Here is a 16,681-nt window from a genome sequence, read left to right as displayed (position 1 = left end):
AAGGACAGTCAGTTATTCCTTAAATTTTAAGAGCGGCTCCCATTAATGCAACAATCACCATTAGACTCTTACTTCTAATTCAATTCCTGAGCTTCAAGTTCACAGGAATATCCTTAAATAAAACCATGTAAGAAGACTTCCAGCAAGTGAATACTGCAGGAGAAATCCATGCCCTCCGACACAGTGGTCATATTTTAAATCCAGGATCTCAAACCTCAAATGGGGACTCCATGCACCAGCATTCCTGTTCTTTTCTCTCGTGGACTCTTTCCCACTTCCCACAATGGCCTTTCCATGCCTCCCTGGCCTCACACTTCCTACACCTCCTTTGCCCTCACTCTCAGCAGATAGCTTTACCTCATATTTCATTAAGAAAACAGAAATTAGATATGAATCTTCCCTCTTACTACCCCAAGCCCACGATCCCACTTTATTATGCTTCCTTCCTGGGCATTAAAGACCTTCTCTCGATAAAAGCCAATCTCTCTGTGTTTGCTCTGGGCTACGACCTATCACTTCTCAAAGCTTTCACTCCTTCAGCCATTTTCTACCTCTCCTGCATCATCACCCTCCTCCTTGCTAATGGGAAATCCCCACTCTAGTTGCTCCCTTAGACATAAAGCAAACAAAACCTCTCCATGCGTCTGCCCAGCTCCTCTATAGCCCTTCCAAATAAACCCTCCCAAGAGTTGTCTACAAATGCTGTCTCTGAACTCTCACCTCGAAAAGACTCTCAACACACCACTTGACCTCCTCACCCCATCCCCCCTGAAACTGTCCTTGTCAAGATGGACAATTTTCTGCATGTCACCAAACCCAATGGACGCCTTTCTAGACCTTTCAGAAATACTCCAAATACCAAGGTTCACTCCCTCATTCCTGCCTTCTTCTGCCTTCTGTTCTCTCCAAGTTTCCTTCCTTCCATGCCAGATGCCGCGTCTCAGTCTCTTCTACTGGCTTTTTCTCCTCTGGCTGCGCTCAGGGATTAGCCCTGGAACTCTCCTCTCGCCCCCAGGTACTGTCTGTGTACATGTGGTTTCAAGATCACCTTTATTCTGAGGACCTGCAACTTTATATCTTCAGACTAGACCTCTCCTCGGAGCTCTGGGCTTGTGACTCCACCTGTCTGACTGATGTTGCCACTTGTATTTCCAACAGATCATTTAAACTGAATATGTCAATAACAGGACACTTGATAGTTCCCCTCAAAACTGTGCCCTACTCCTCTAACCCCTACCCAGTCTTCCTATTTCACGAATAACAATAGTTAGCATTTATTCAGTGCATACTAAGTGCCAGAAAGCAAGTCAGCTACTTCCTAACTTCATTTAATGCTCACAACATTCCTATGAAGTATCTTATTCCTATTTTATAGGGGAGAAAACCAAGGCACAGAGAGGTCAAACAGCTAATAAGAGTCTCAGGTGAGCCCTAGCTGGTTTGGCTCTGTGGATAGAGCATTGGCCTGCGGACTGAAGGGTCCCAGGTTCAATTCTGGTCAAGGGCACATTCCTGGGTTGTGGGCTCAATCCACAGTGGGGGGCATGCAGGAGGCAGCCGATCAATGATTCTCTCTCATCATTGATGTTTCTCTCTCTCTCTCCCTCTCCCTTCCTCTCTGAAATCAATAAAAATATTTATTTTTTTTAAAAAAGAAAAGAATCTCAGATGATGGGAGCAGGACCCAGGCATTCTAGCTCAAGGGCCAGTGTTCTTATCCACACATTATAGTGTGCTCTCCCCAGAAACTTAAGAGTTTGGTTAATTAATCTGATCCCCTATTTCTGCATCTATTTTTTTTTTCAATTTTTTTATTAAGGTATTATATGTGTACATATCTTACCATTGCCCCCCCACACCCCACTCCCATATATGCCCCCACCCCCCAGAGTTTTGCATCCATTGGTTATGCTTATATGCATGCATACAAGTCCTTTGATTGATCTCTTATCTCCCCCACCTCTCCCTAACCTTCCCCTTGTAATTTGACAATAAATTTGATGCTTTACTGTCTCTGTATCTATCTTTTTGTTCAAGTTTATAATGTTCTTTATTATCCATAAATGAGTGAGATCATGTGGTATTTTTCTTTCATTGACTGACTTATTTCACTTAACATAATGTTCTCCAATTCCTCCCAGGTTGCTGCAAATGATGAGAATTCCTTCTTTTTTATGGCAGCATAGTATTCCATTGTGTAGATGTACCACAGTTTTCTGATCCAGTCATCTGCTGACGGCCTGCATCTATTTTTTTTAGTTATTAAATTAGGGTGACATTAGTTTCAGGTGTGGATTTCTAAGTTACAAGATCTGTATATTGCACGGTGTGCCCACCACCCAAAGTCGAATCATCTTACGTCATCTAATATTAGGCCCCTATATCTAAAATCATCAGAGGTCTGATTAACTCCAGCACTAAAATACATCACAAACCTGTCCACTTCTATCCATATCTTCTACCACCATTTTGGTCTCATGTAGCCCACGGTTATAGCCTCCAAAGTGATTGACCTCGGCCACTTTTTCTACCTCTGAGCACTTATCATGGATGAAAAAAATGTATCTTAAAATGGGCATGATACCATATCACTCTCCAGTTTAAAATCTGCCACAGGCATCCTCATCACACCCTGCAGCGTCCTGCATTTCTCTCCAACTGCATGGCAAGCACGCTTCCCTGACTCGCAGCTCTTCACCGCCTTTTCTGCCACCAGTGCACCCAGTTTCCTCCCTCACTTGGGACCTCGGCCTGTTCCCTTATCTAGAGTGGCCCATCCGTCCCAACTTTCTCCTGCCCCCCTAGTACACTAGTATAGACCACCCCTTAAACATCCTACCAAAAGGAAGGCCCCTGTAGATGAACTACTTCCAATTCTTTCATTTATTTCCAATTTTCCTGGTTTTTAGAAAAATCTTTTCTCCCCCAAGAAGCTTCAGGAGGTCAGAACCAGGTCTTTGTCATTCTTCATGTCTTTGCCAGTGTCCAGGATAGCACATAGCACGGTCTAGCCCAGGGGTCCTCAAATTTTTTAAACAGGGGCCAGGTCACTGTCACTCAGACCGTTGGAGGGCCGGACTATAGTTTAAAAAAAAACAACTATGAACAAATTCCTATGCACATATCTTATTTTGAAGTAAAAAAACAAAACTGCAAAAACACCTGCATGTGGCCCGCGGGCCGTAGTTTGAGGACGCCTGGTCTAGCCCCTCAGCAAATCTTAATTAATGACTCATTCTTGTTTTCTTAAGTATCATAAATGGTCTAAGAATCCCCAAATTTAAGGTTCAATTGTTTTATAAGAAAAACTGATTTTTCTGAATCACAAAAAATTGCGAAGCACCCACTCCTGAAACACCTAAAAGTAAAGGCGAGAAAAGGAATTGCCCTGGGCACACAGAAATGCAAATTGTTGAGAAAAATTTAGCTTGGCAGAAAATAAACAGAATTTGTGGTCAGCTAGCAGGGCATACTGGATCCTTTCGACCTGCAAAGTAAATAAAAATTCAATCTAATAAAAAATACTAAAAATCCTGGTGCAAAATCCAAGATCATAAACTCTGTAATATAGGAACAGCATGGAGAAATAATAGTTTAGTATAAAAAAATATATAAATGCATCCCTGAAATGGATAGACTTTCTCAAAAAGAAATGAAATTGACTTTGTCCCTGATGTTTCTGAGATTCTCCCTGAAAACAGGAGTGTTTGCTGCCACTTACCAAGAACTCCAATTTATGCTTCCTAACAGGCAGCAAGGACGGCGCTGTTGAAATGCTGGGCTCAACAATGACTTTGTTCAGTGTAATCCTGGGGCCGGTAAATTGGGCAGAGACAGCGTAAAGACATCATTTGATGCTCTGTTATAGGACTCCATGTATCTCGCTGCCTTCCCTATTTGCTACGTTCCAGTCTCTTGGTCATGAGGTTGTATTTCATACTGTACACCCAAAACACTCCACTCACCAATTCATTCCCTCATTCCTCCATTCAGCAATCTATCTTGAGAGTCCACACTGTGCCAAGCACTGTTCCAGGGATTGGGTTAGAGCACAGAACCAGACAGGACCCTGCTCTTCCAGGGGGTGATAAGGAGAAGTATGGTAACAACCTGAGAAACCACGAGGCACATGAAGGAAATAAAACAGGGAAACAAAAGAAAAGAGTGGAGCCCCATGGGGTGACAATGGGGAACGGAACAGCCCAAACTGGGGGGGACAGAGGAGGTCTCTCCACAAAGATGATGTTTATCTGAGGGAGAACAATGCCAGGCAGAGAGCAGCACCCACAAGGATCAAGCTTCGGTCAGGCTCCTGAGCCTTCTCCCAGGCCCATCCATGTACTTCCTCGTAAAATCCAGTTTTACCAGAACCCTCACCCTCAATGACTGTTTGGTGTCCTCATCTTCCAGCATCCCCCCGGCGGGTGTCTGCTCACCCTGGCCTGTCTTCAGGGAGAGCCTTGCCGGGGCAGTTTAGCCAGAATCCCCTCATGTTTCCTTTTAGTCGTTTTCCCACTGCCCACCCCGCAGCCTGCTCCTTGGCTATAGATTTCCGCTCGCCCCTGGTGTTTTCGGAGTTAAGCCCAATCTCTCTTGCCCACTGTGAAATCTCACTGCAGCATCCCTGTACCCAATGCAATGGTCCTGAATAAAGTCTGCTTTCCCATCTTTAACAAGTATCATTCATTTTTGTTTTTCTTTAACAGCGCCAATGGCCAATGGCCCAAGGTCAGTGTGGCTGAGCACAGTGAGTGGTATGCAATGACAGCAGGAAGGCAGGCACAAGCCAGACCATGGGGTATGGGAGGCCACAATTAGGAGGGGCTTCTGTTTGGGTTAAGCCACTGCCCCCACCCCCCCTACTTTGCAGAGAGCCGAGGGTCACAGTGGACAGGCTCTGACTGTCTATTGAAGGTCAAAGCTCCCATCAGGGGGCCTTTGCTATTCAATTCTTCCTCTGGGTTCCATAACTGCTCCTTCCATTTTCCTCCTCAGGCCTCAGGTAGAAATAACTCTGTACTCTTAATATCCCTTGGGGATGCTGCACCATCCTTAGTTGCTTTTTCAATCCTGTCCAGGACTCTTAGAAATACTCTTCAAACACCCAGCCTGAGATGTTCCTGCAACGACCTTGACTGATAGATTCTAAACTAAAGACACTACACCAAGCCACCTTCTCCTTTCAGCAGTTACCTTTGCTTCCTCTTTAGTCTTGGTAAGCCACTTGCTAGAAGTTAGTTCCTGTAAGTGGCACATAGCTCCACATAACGTCGCCTTTGGAATTTTCAGAAGTTCCTGTGTCGATTAAATGTCATTCAGCTCCTATGGTTCCCTTTCTTTGCACAAAGCTTCCCTGACATCAGAGCACTCTTTAGGCTGATGCAAGTCACACCAATACAATTTTGTACCTGAAAGACAGTGTATATACAAAGAGCACTGGATTTGTAGTTCAAGTTTAACTGTGTGACTCCTGACACATTGATTTCCTCATCTTTAAGATGGTAATGATAATAATCTGCAGCAATAAAGTTGCTCATCAGCATTAGGGTATGAATAGTGAATGGTAATTGGGCCATAGTGAGTGACCCCAATACATTCTGAGGAAGAACCAGTCCATAGAGCAGATCAATCTAGCATTAAATTCTTTACGTCATTGATTCTGAGACACTAAATATAAAAATCCAGGAAGATTCTTGTTCTGGTCACTCCTAAAAATTCCAATTCCCCTACAAATGTTAAAATACATAGGTTATTATATTAGTCAGCTTAGGCTGCCCTAACAAAATATCACAGACTGAGTGACTTAAACAACAAACATTTATTTGTCACAGTTCTGGGAGCTAGAAGTCCAAGATCAAGGTGTTAGCTAACTCAGTTCCTGGTGAGGGCTCTCTCCCTGACTTGCAGAGAGCTGTCTTCTTTCTGTGCCAGAGAGAAAGAATGAGAGAGAGAGAGAGAGAGAGAGAGAGAGAGAGAGAGAGAGAGAGAGCGCTCTTAATTTTCCTTCCTCTTGTTATAAGGGCACCAGTCCTATCAGATGAGGGCCCCAATGCTATAATCTCATATAACCTTTATCATCTCCTCATTGTCCCTACCTCCAAATACAGTCACACTGGGGCAAGGGCTTTAACATGTGGATTTTAGCAGATGACACAAACATCCCATCTAGAGCAGTTATCTAGACCAAATGCATGATATCATGACCCAAATACTACCTACTGCTTTCAGAAACAGAAACACAGACATGATTGGGAATCTCATTAGATTCAAAGAGCTTTTCCTCTGTAATACACAATGATGCACACTGAAGATTTCAATTAAAAACACCAAGTTGGTTTAGTAAAAATTTATGTCAGTAATCGCTTACTTAGAATATATTTGCAAAACTAAATCAAAAAGCCAGTCTCCAATTTAAGCAGCTACATGGTGTCTGAAAATCTAAATACCAAGGGCTTCCATGACTTTGCTATCTTGACCATTCTGAGAAATATTTTTGCCTTGTTTTTCTGTCCATATACATTCATGCTTCAGTAAGGAATTGAAAAAAAAATGAACTATTAAGAAAAGAAACTTGATAATTTTTTAAATTCATCAGATCTATTGTTTCAACATGGATAAATCTCAAAAGCAAATATGGAGTGGAAAAAAAAGGGATTCCCAAAAAAGATATCTCTACTTCCTTTCCCTCACTTCTTTCTCCCTTTGAAGAGTCTTAAGAGTAAGATCTAAGACAAATGTTACAGCTTAACCTCTGTTAAACCTAAATGGCATGTTGATGGAACTTGCTACATTATTTTCTAAACTTTCATGAATTTTTAAAATATTAAAAATAAAATATTTTAAGGATAATCAAAGTAATACAAATCAGTAACAAAGACACTAATGTACATTACAACAACAACAAAATCTAGTACTAAAAAAATTACACTTGTGGGAAACCTAACCTATTTCCTTAGTATATCATTTCTCAAGGATTATTGGTCAGAAAACTAGTCCCTCACCTAAGAAATTTGGGTAAAGAAGGGTAAGCTGAGCTTAACATGTTTCTTTCTTAGGGTCTTTAGTATGTTAATGTACTGTTATTTTTGTAACTTCGAGGATGGTATGGAATTGAGGATGAACACTGGGCAAAATAGAGCATGCATTCTAGGCATGAACACCTTCGCCTAGGATGGCTCAAACTATGGAGCAGAAATTATACCTGCAAAATCAAATATTTGTGTTGACTTTTTCAACTCTTCATAGGAGACAATCTAACATAGTAGTTTTCAGTCTTTTTGGTCTCAGAATCCTCTACACTCTGAAAATATTATTGAATACCCACAAGAGATTTTGCTTATGTGAGTAATATCTGTCAATATTTATCCCTATTGAAAACAAAGTAACTTATTTTAAAATAACAGTAATATGTCTATTAAATGCCAACAAATATTTTAAGGGAAAAATGACCACATTTCAAAAATAGTGTAAAGTGTGATATTGTTTTATAATTCTGCAGATCTCTTTTGTATGTGGTTTAATGAAGGACAGCTGTATCCTCATGTCTGTTTCTGCTTCAATCTGTGGCAATATTATTTTTTGCTTGAAGTATATAAAAGAAAATCAGTTCTCACACAGCTATGTAGATGGAAAAGGGGGAGTATTTTAATGGCCTTTACAGAAAATTATAAATATTCTACACCAAAACGCAACAAATGGTAGTTCTTACAAATTAGTTGCAATAAGCAATCTAAAACTACATTAGTGAACTTTCACATTCTATTTCATTAAAATCAATTGGTCTACCTTGTACTTTGAATGGATCTTTAACCCACGCATAATTTTTTAATACACATTGGTCATTTGGACATTTTTTGCTCCTTAAGCTATGCAGATCTTCCAAAGGTTGACATAGCTCATATCCAATATCCAGTAATCTCATTTGTTAATATCACCATTTATCTCATCAAAAATGCCTTTAAGTATCGGGAGGCTGTCAAGCTTATAGTGGCAAATAACATTTCTCAAATTAGGATTTTTTTCTTGAAAGCTCAAGGTTTTTCATTGGGAACAAACACTGTCAGTTGTTTTTCCTGAAGTAACATGCTCATTTTGTTCATTTTTTAGAAAACATCTGCTAAAAGCCCAAGTCAGAAAAACCACAGTTTGTCTGTCAGTCATTCTCTTAAGTAAAAATGGTGCTGCAGGAAAAGAGCAGATTAATTCAGCTCACAACTCAATGCACAAGCACTTTTCCTCAAGACAACCACTGCACTTCCATCTCCCACAGAAGGGCTCTATGTATACGATAAAGGGCTCTATGTATTCAGAACATTAAAAGAAATGTACTCAGAGTCAAAACTTAGTAAAAATTAATAATTTTACTGCTTCATCAAGGCCATTCTCAAGAGAAACTTGAGCTTTTTTGTGTGTGTTTTCAACTACAAGTATTTGGCAGTGAAGAATAACAACTAGCCCAGTTTGGTACTGTTAACATGATTCACACTAAGGCGCTTTTATCTGCCAGTGCTTTCCCAGCATCAAGACAAATGTCAATGGTGAAAAAGGCAAAGTATTCATATCTATAAAAATAGATTTGACCTCACAGACCTCCTTAAAGGGTCTTGGGAACTCCCAGGTAGCTGAAGACCTCACTTTGAGAAGCACTGACATAACAGAGATAAATAACTTAGACAGTCTTTAATTATTTGAAAAATTAAACAGAGGTCAATGCCTTTGGCTACTGCAACTCCTTTAAAAAACACACAAAAACTAACTCACTTGCTCTGCCTTTCTGAATCAAAAGGAAATCAAAACAGAATAAATATGAGTCCTCAACTTTCTTGTTGGTCTATGACCACATAACCTCATTTAGACTTTTATATTTTTCCTGTTCCTTTCATTTCAAGGCTAAAGACAGTAACATTCAATATTTAGGATGTTCATTATATAGAATTGCCAGATGCATAAAAAGAATATCATGCCACTTTTACAATATAAAATTCACCTTTATAATGTTTTGTATATAAGGCTTGGTAGTCCAGTTTCAATGAACATTTATCTAATACCAACTATGTGTCAAACATGATATTATGCACTTTTACAACAACCCATCAGATATTGGCACATTTTATAGCTAAGAAGATTGAGGCACTTACATACAAAAACTATTTTTTAGGAAGTCCACAGTTATGGAGACATCATATAAGTCTTACGTCTGAAAGAGCCCTATGTTTGCTATTGCCTTCAAAGATGGGCTTAAGGCAAGAAGTAATCCAGGTCCTCATGAATACTTCATAAAACAGCCTCTCTCCTCTGCCCATTTTTTCTACGGACCCCAGCAGGTGCCACCACCCAAGAGGTGGAGCATCCAATTAATCCAGAGCCTCAGGGTGACACTCAACTACTGAGCCAACAGACACTCAACAGTTACTCTTCTGTATCCAGAAACACTTAATTGTCTAAGAGTAGGGATTTTATATGAATACTAGAGGCCCAGTGCACAGATTCGTGCGCCAGTGGGGTCCCTCGGCCTGGCCTGTGGGGATCAGCTGAAACCAGCTCTCTGACATCCCCCGAGGGGTCCCGGAGTGCCAGAGGGCACTCTGCAAAGTTGCTGTCACTCCTGCATTGAGCGTCTTCCCACTGGTGGTCAGTGTGCATCATAACTACTGGTTGGTTGGCCGGTTGGCTGGTCGGCCAGTTGCTTAGGCTTATATACTAGTATATATAGATTATAATCATTAGTTAGGAAAAAAACAAAAAATACCAACTTTGAATGTTTGCTGGGGAATAATACCAACATTTACAAATCTCTGAAGCAAAGAATGTCCCACTGCACCATCAGAAGGCAAAAGGGATGCAAACCCTGCAAATCCATATCCTAAATAACCCCTTGGCTCAATGCTCATTATTTGTCTCATAAAAGATCTTTGCCATGATAAAAAAAAAAAAAAGTGTTTCTTAAAATTCAAAGCCCATCCTCTGAGACAGAAGATCAAAGAGTTCCCTGGTACATTCAGTACTGGGAAATTCTTTCTTCCATTTGTAGATTTTTGCATCAAAACAGATGCAGCAAGAAAAGCCACATCTTAACGCATTTGGGACTTTATGAAGGTAGACAAGTCTGGTTGTGTGGAGGTATTGCAGATGTCTCCCCTGTCATGGAGAATAACCTGCCTGCCCAGGTAGGTGGAGCCCGATCATGGCAGAGGATGGGATGTGGAAAGCATTTTTCTGAAGCAGGGAGAACTAATTCACCCTGTCTGTCACCTTTCTGCCATTGAGGAAGGCTGGCAATTTGAGAACCTATGTCTGGATCCATTTTCTATGTGAAAAGGAAGCCTTTTGCAATAAAACAGGCATTTTGTCATCTTTTAACAAGATGTCTATTTTATTTTTAGAAACACACAAAAGATAAGTGAAGACAGGAGAACTTCTAACTGGTCCTCTTCTGTGCAGTGAAGCCAGAAAATAAGATTTAAAATTATATCAGTACACAACCATCCCCTGTAGTTAAAAATATACGTGTCTGTTCTTGAGGCTCAAGCAGCTCTATAGCAAATATTTAGTATGAGACTTAGATATAGGGAGCGTTAGTGTTTGTTTTTAATCCAACACTATTTGGAGAAGCATTTATGGTGATTGCTATATGCAATGCTTGCTTTAAATCATTCATTCCATTTCAAAAGCCACAGGAATACCTCAGAAATGGGCAAATCATGAAAAAGTTATTTACTTTATTCTAAATGTAACTAGACCAAGGGAGGCTTTGCTAATTACTGGTATCGCAGTGAAGCAGAAATCTGTTCATGTCTCATTCAAGCAGCGGATTAGATAAAACATTAGTTCCATGAAGCTGATCACTCTGGAGGTTTACTCGCTCGCCTTGATGCAGTAAATGTTGGCACATTAGGCCTCCTGGAATATCCCGAAGCTGGCCTAATAACACATCTGCTGTATTTATTTTGGAATGTAAATGGCACTCAGAAGTATGCTTTGAAAATTAATTTCAGCTGGAAAACAATTAACATTAATAAATACAGAGTTTGTTTCTGCCGACAATTACTTCATGACATTGCTAGATGCGGTGGAGAGCACCAGTTTACAAATACCGTTTGTAGCAATTAGATCCCTTCTGAACCAAACTACTCCCAACTGGAGGAATGGCTATAGAGTGCTGCGAGGGATATCAACATAGACTCGCAGGAGTTCTATGGCTCTGTGATGTGCACATTAAGAGAAAAGGCATCCGTTCCGTCGGGGTTGTTGTGACCCAAAGGAAAATTATTTCTAACAATTGGATAAAGACAAAAGAACGGTTGCACAATTCTTTTATGAAAATGCATTCTTAGTGGATGTGGCCCATGAAAACAACAAAAAGGTGCTTTCCTTCTCCCAGGTTCTAAATACCTTTGAAGCATAGCAACAAAGGCAGAAGGATGCTTTTCTGGCAAGGCCCCCAAGCGAACCTGTGCAGCCTCCGTCATGGCGCTCTGGCCTGCGGTATGAATTAGAGATGGACTGACGTGGACACATTGAAGTACTGGGCCGCTTCTCTGAACCACGGGCCATCTGTTTATGCCCCGTGGTAAAATCACAGGGCAGGGAATCGCACGCCTATCCCCAGCATGGCTTGCAAATAATCACCCCTGGAATGTCCAGTTCCGTCCAGTCCTTAAGGAGAAGAATGATCTTGGTCTGAGCATCCAGTGACCTCAGTTCCTTTGCATCCCACCGTCAGCCTTAGAGGCGTCACCCCGCTTTTTTGTACTCAGCTTAGCACCAGCAGTGGGGGAGCTAGCTCACTTAATCTCCCTCAGTGGAGTTCAGAGTGCTTCTTTCAGGCCTTGATTCTCTCAAATGGCGACTGCAAAATTGAAGTAAGCAATATATGCAGAAAAGGGGGATGAGATTAAAAAAGAGTTCTTGAAAATGAACCAAACAACCTTATGAGAATAGGCTATGGCATTTTTAAAGATAGGACACTGCTCTAGAGAAAATTAGACAAGCACATTTAATTATACAGCTCAAACTCCTAGATTGCATGCAACTTGAAGGACTGGGGTGGTATTGGCATCAGTGTGTTCCTTGTTAGGAACCGGAGCCAGTAGTAGATGTTCAATGCATGTCTGTTGACTGGAAAGTGGCAGAATTAAATTTTTAAAGGACTAGTTAAAAGCAATTGTACTCATTAAAGCAATTTGATATTTGGGAGCTTACACATTTTTGAAGGGTTCAGGGAACTTCGGCTGAAGAACTGCAGGTTAAAACCATTTGGCACTGTCCTTGTCATGTGGACGGAACGTGCGGCGTTGGGCAGGGAGCCAGAGGGCAGTGCTGAGGGAGCCGGCCTGGAATAACTGGCAGGACCCCCAGACAAAGGAGACCCTGCTTCTCTGTTCCACTTGAATTTGCTACATTTATATGCATTTTATTCACTTCTGATAAACAAATATAAGATTGTATAGGGAGTGTTCTCTTTTTATCCATCTTTTCCTAAGAAAAAAAACACATATTTTTTTCAGGGGAGGTGGAAACAAGAGTTAAAGCAAAAGCAAACAAACAAACAAAAAACAGAAAAGCCACACACTGCCTTCTTTAATTTCATTCATATCGCTTGCCTAAAGAGTTGCCTAAAGAGGTGGGGGGAAAGGGGGTTTCCTCTTGCATTGGTTGTTTATAGTCTGGAGATCATATTGCTGGGTCAAGCCCAAGATCAGAATGCCCAATATGGTGTCAGTTCCTATTTCAGAAATTGGTTTGTTAATGACATCCTAATGTCGATCACCATATAGCAGAAACTATATTGATACTTTTTTCTCTCAGGCCCTGTTACACAGATGTCAGCTCTAATCCCTATAGAAGGCTGCTACAAGTCAGTCTTCATGGAAATACATTACTGAGGCCTGTGACGTTTCAAGAAATAGAAGAGGTGTGAAAATTATAATTGGAAATAAAGAAACCTTTAAAACATTAAGCTTAGCTGGAGAGATGTAAAATTATGCAGCTTTGATGGCAATATCTGGCCTGCAAATTTTTCAAGCCTACATTAGCCTAATGTAAACTAATAATACCTAGATTAAAATCTTTCAGTTTATCTAAATTTGTCAACTGTTTAATACAAAGCAAGCACAAGAAAGCTCTCTGTTTTAGCTGCAAGTGATGCCCAGCACTAATATTTCACAATTATAATGAAATGAATTTAAAAAATCAGTTTGTAAAATATTATTGATGTTTCTCTTTCTACATAACCTTTATGCTGTGTTCAGAGAGTGAGAAGACAGATGTTGCCCAACCCGCGGGGCTGGGGCACACCGGCCTTTTAAGAGCTCAATTGTAAACCGATGAAAGGTGTGTAAACAGATGACAGGGGCAATTACAATGTGGAATTGATTAGGCTCTCAGCTACTAAAAGCACATCGCCTGTATTATTCTTTTTATGCTGTTCTTTGATGACAAAAACAAAACAAAACATGAATAACGCATCAGGATGACAATGTTTTTGTATTTTGTGTTTCTCGCAGTAAGGGAACATCTACAAGGACAGTTGGAGCTATAGAAAGAGGGTGAGCTGGTAGGGATCCTACAGGAAAAGGAAATAGAATGTTTCCACCCCCTGAGGGTACTAGTCACTTTTTAATTTTCCTCAATGCCAGTGAATAGTAAGCAAGGTTCCTAGACAAAGAGGCTGCTCTGGGAGGGAGGAGGGGGGAAGAGGCAGTGGGAAAGCACAGTAGGGACCTGTACATATTCAGTTAGAAAAAGAAGTGTGAACTGCAGCAGAATATGCAAATCAATGATTATTAATAATCAAGGACTGATCAATTGCATCTGCTGAATACATATAGGTAACACCTATATCTAATGACATTTCTTCTCTCTATTCATTCTGTCTTTTCAGTTTGTCTTGTAGATGCTAAAGAATGTCCCAAAATTAAAATAGTTGAGGTTTTAGTAATAAATATTTTGTGTAGGGCTAACATTCAATTGAGGAGTTCAGGACCCCCAGCCTGACCTAGAATGAAACCAAACACTTGGAATTCACTTCCAAATGACCCAGCCTCCCCACCAGCCTCAGGGCTGGCCAGCACTCTCCATTGCATCACCATTCACGACTCTGGGCCTTGGCCTGGGTGGAATCCCGAGGCTTAACCTGGAAAGCAGCCCATCTTCAAGGTCACAAAGGAAGATTGCCATTCCTAAAGTTGGCCGCTCACCTTAAAAAAGATCTCTTCTCTGGGGGTGTTTGTTTTGGGGTGTAAGTTTTTTTTGCTTTTTTTGGAAGAAAAAAAAAAAAAGCCTGTGACCAATACCAGAACTGTTAAAACAGAAGGATTAATTCTAGACTTGGCCTCAAGTGCTGGCAGATGTTTCTGAGACTGGAGTCGGGGTCTGGTTAAGAACACGGAGAACTCATGCTTGTAAAGTGCAGATGTGGTGAAACTGGAGTAAGTTCAGAGAAGTGACAAAGATGATTACAGGGATAAAGAATGGTTTCTCGGGGAAGGCTAAAGGGATTCTTTGTGCCTTCATCCCAAGCAATGAAAAAATAATGATTATTAACTTCAAAGTCTGTTTGTGCTTCATGTCCGCAACAAACCCAATACATGGAAGTGGGCTTGAACTAAAAGCAGGAAAGAATTTGGTGAAGGAAAAGAAAGACTTTCTTGTCCTTCGGAGGGAAAGACATGGTAATCTGATTCCTATAGAGGTCAAGGCGTCCACATTTGTGTGCAGTTTTTAACAAGGGGATATACCACACTTTTGTTTTTTAATCTAAATTCATTGACTGGTTTTATTTTTTGCATGGCCCTCCCTACCCACCCTCCCCTCCAGTAATCTAGACTTTAAAGAGTAAAAACTGGAAATAGGTACACATTTCATTTCCCCACCCCACTCCGGGTCTCCAAGCCCCCAGAGTCCAGTTGTGTGAATGTATCATCAAAGGAAATTCATGGCTAAATCCCAGTTCTCAGCGGACAATATTTTTCTTGATTTTTAGTATTTTCAGCACTCTGCCGAGCGCATGTGGGGAAAAGGAAATGGAGGATTACGGCTAGTCGGGGAGGTTTAGAGTAGAGAGAAAGAGGCGCAGGTCTGGAAGAGAGCGATGCCATTGATCTTGTCCACAAGCTAATTGAGAACATTCCCAGGCTTCACAGGGCAGTGCTATTTCTAGACTCCCAGGATTTAAGAAGCATTCAATAGTTTGACATAAGGCAGTGTGCCCCCTGGATATGGAGTCTGGTTAAGCAATAACTCAATCTTGTCTTCTGAGCCTCTCCTTCCCCTCCCACAGTGCAGAAAAGCCTAAGGAAGTTTTCCTTCTGCTTAGGGACACCTCCACACCTACTCTTAAATAATTATAAAAATAATGATAACCAGAAAAGTGTGCGGCTTTGTTCTAAACAACCTAGCGTAAACTGCCGCCTCTGTTTTCCTATCCAGCCCAAATGTTCTCTTTCCTACTTCTCCTTAAGCAAACCCATCTATCCCTGTGGGCCACATGAGACTCCAACTACATGTAAAAAGAGCAAAAGCCTCCGTTGGTGACCTTCAGGCTGGCTAAAGACCCAGCCCAAACTTGTGACCATATGGAGTTTCCATTTCCCTGTGAGAAACCGCAGGGGTACATGCGTGGGTGACATGAATGGAGGTGCTCGGTTGTAAAATGTTATTCACACGCAAGAGATCATTGTTATTGTTTCCGGTAATTATCCCGCCTCATAACAAAAGGCAAATAACTGATTCTGACACCCAAGTTTTGCTGTAAATAGGCAGAATGTTGTCATGAATATGCAAAATATTATGATCATTGCCATACCTACCTAATTGCATTGGAAACATGCTGGCCATAAAATAATTAATTAGCAGTGCAGAAAGGCATCATGATACTAGCTATAAATACTAAACATAACTAATTATTTCCGTCATAAAATGGTCCTGCCAAGCAATTTATAACCAAACCAACGAAGCCCACAGTCCTGCTGCAGCATGGCGTGCAAGGGCCCCGTCACCCAAGGCTTTCTATTTTGTGATATTGTCGAGACGAGCGGCTACCAATTTGAACATACACTAAAATGAAACTAATCTAGGATTGTCAATGTTCTTTGAGCTGTTGGGCGATTGTTGTGGCAAATTCAGGCAGATCCTTTTGTTGTTGACATCAAAAGTGGTGGGTCACTCTGGACCTGTGGAGCACATTCTGAGCCCGAGCCAAAATTGATTTCCTTTTTTAAAAAGCAGCTGGCATTACAATGAATAGCCTTCTTTCGATTTTTCCTCTCCAGTGAAGCGTTCAGTGAATGCAGCAGGCATAATAGGCTGGAGTAAACAGTGTCAGGTTCTGTTATATCAGGAGCTCTTTTAAACCAAGCAGACAAGCTATCATCGGCGCCCGAAACCCTGCAAATCGTGGCAGTCGGAAAATGAGTTTGTTTCCTGACCAGTGTGTTGATGACATTTTGAAGAATGGGAGGAGGCGCTTTGCTAATCACTCTGGCTGCCACATGCTCCATTATGATGCCACCTCGTTAATGAGCAAAAAATAATGTGCCTGGATGAGGCGGTAATAGAATTAGAGCCTTGTAAGCTGGACCCAGGACTGCCCTGATCATTCTGATTTTGCGGGAAATGTGTGAGAGAACCTTGGGATTCATGTCTTAGACTCATTTGTCAGAATCCTTTGGCCTCGTTTTTT

The sequence above is a fragment of the Cnephaeus nilssonii genome, assembly GCF_951640355.1.
Source record: "Cnephaeus nilssonii genome assembly, chromosome: 2".
Classification (NCBI taxonomy): Eukaryota; Metazoa; Chordata; class Mammalia; order Chiroptera; family Vespertilionidae; genus Cnephaeus; species Cnephaeus nilssonii.
Note: the sequence above shows the minus strand (reverse complement) of the source record.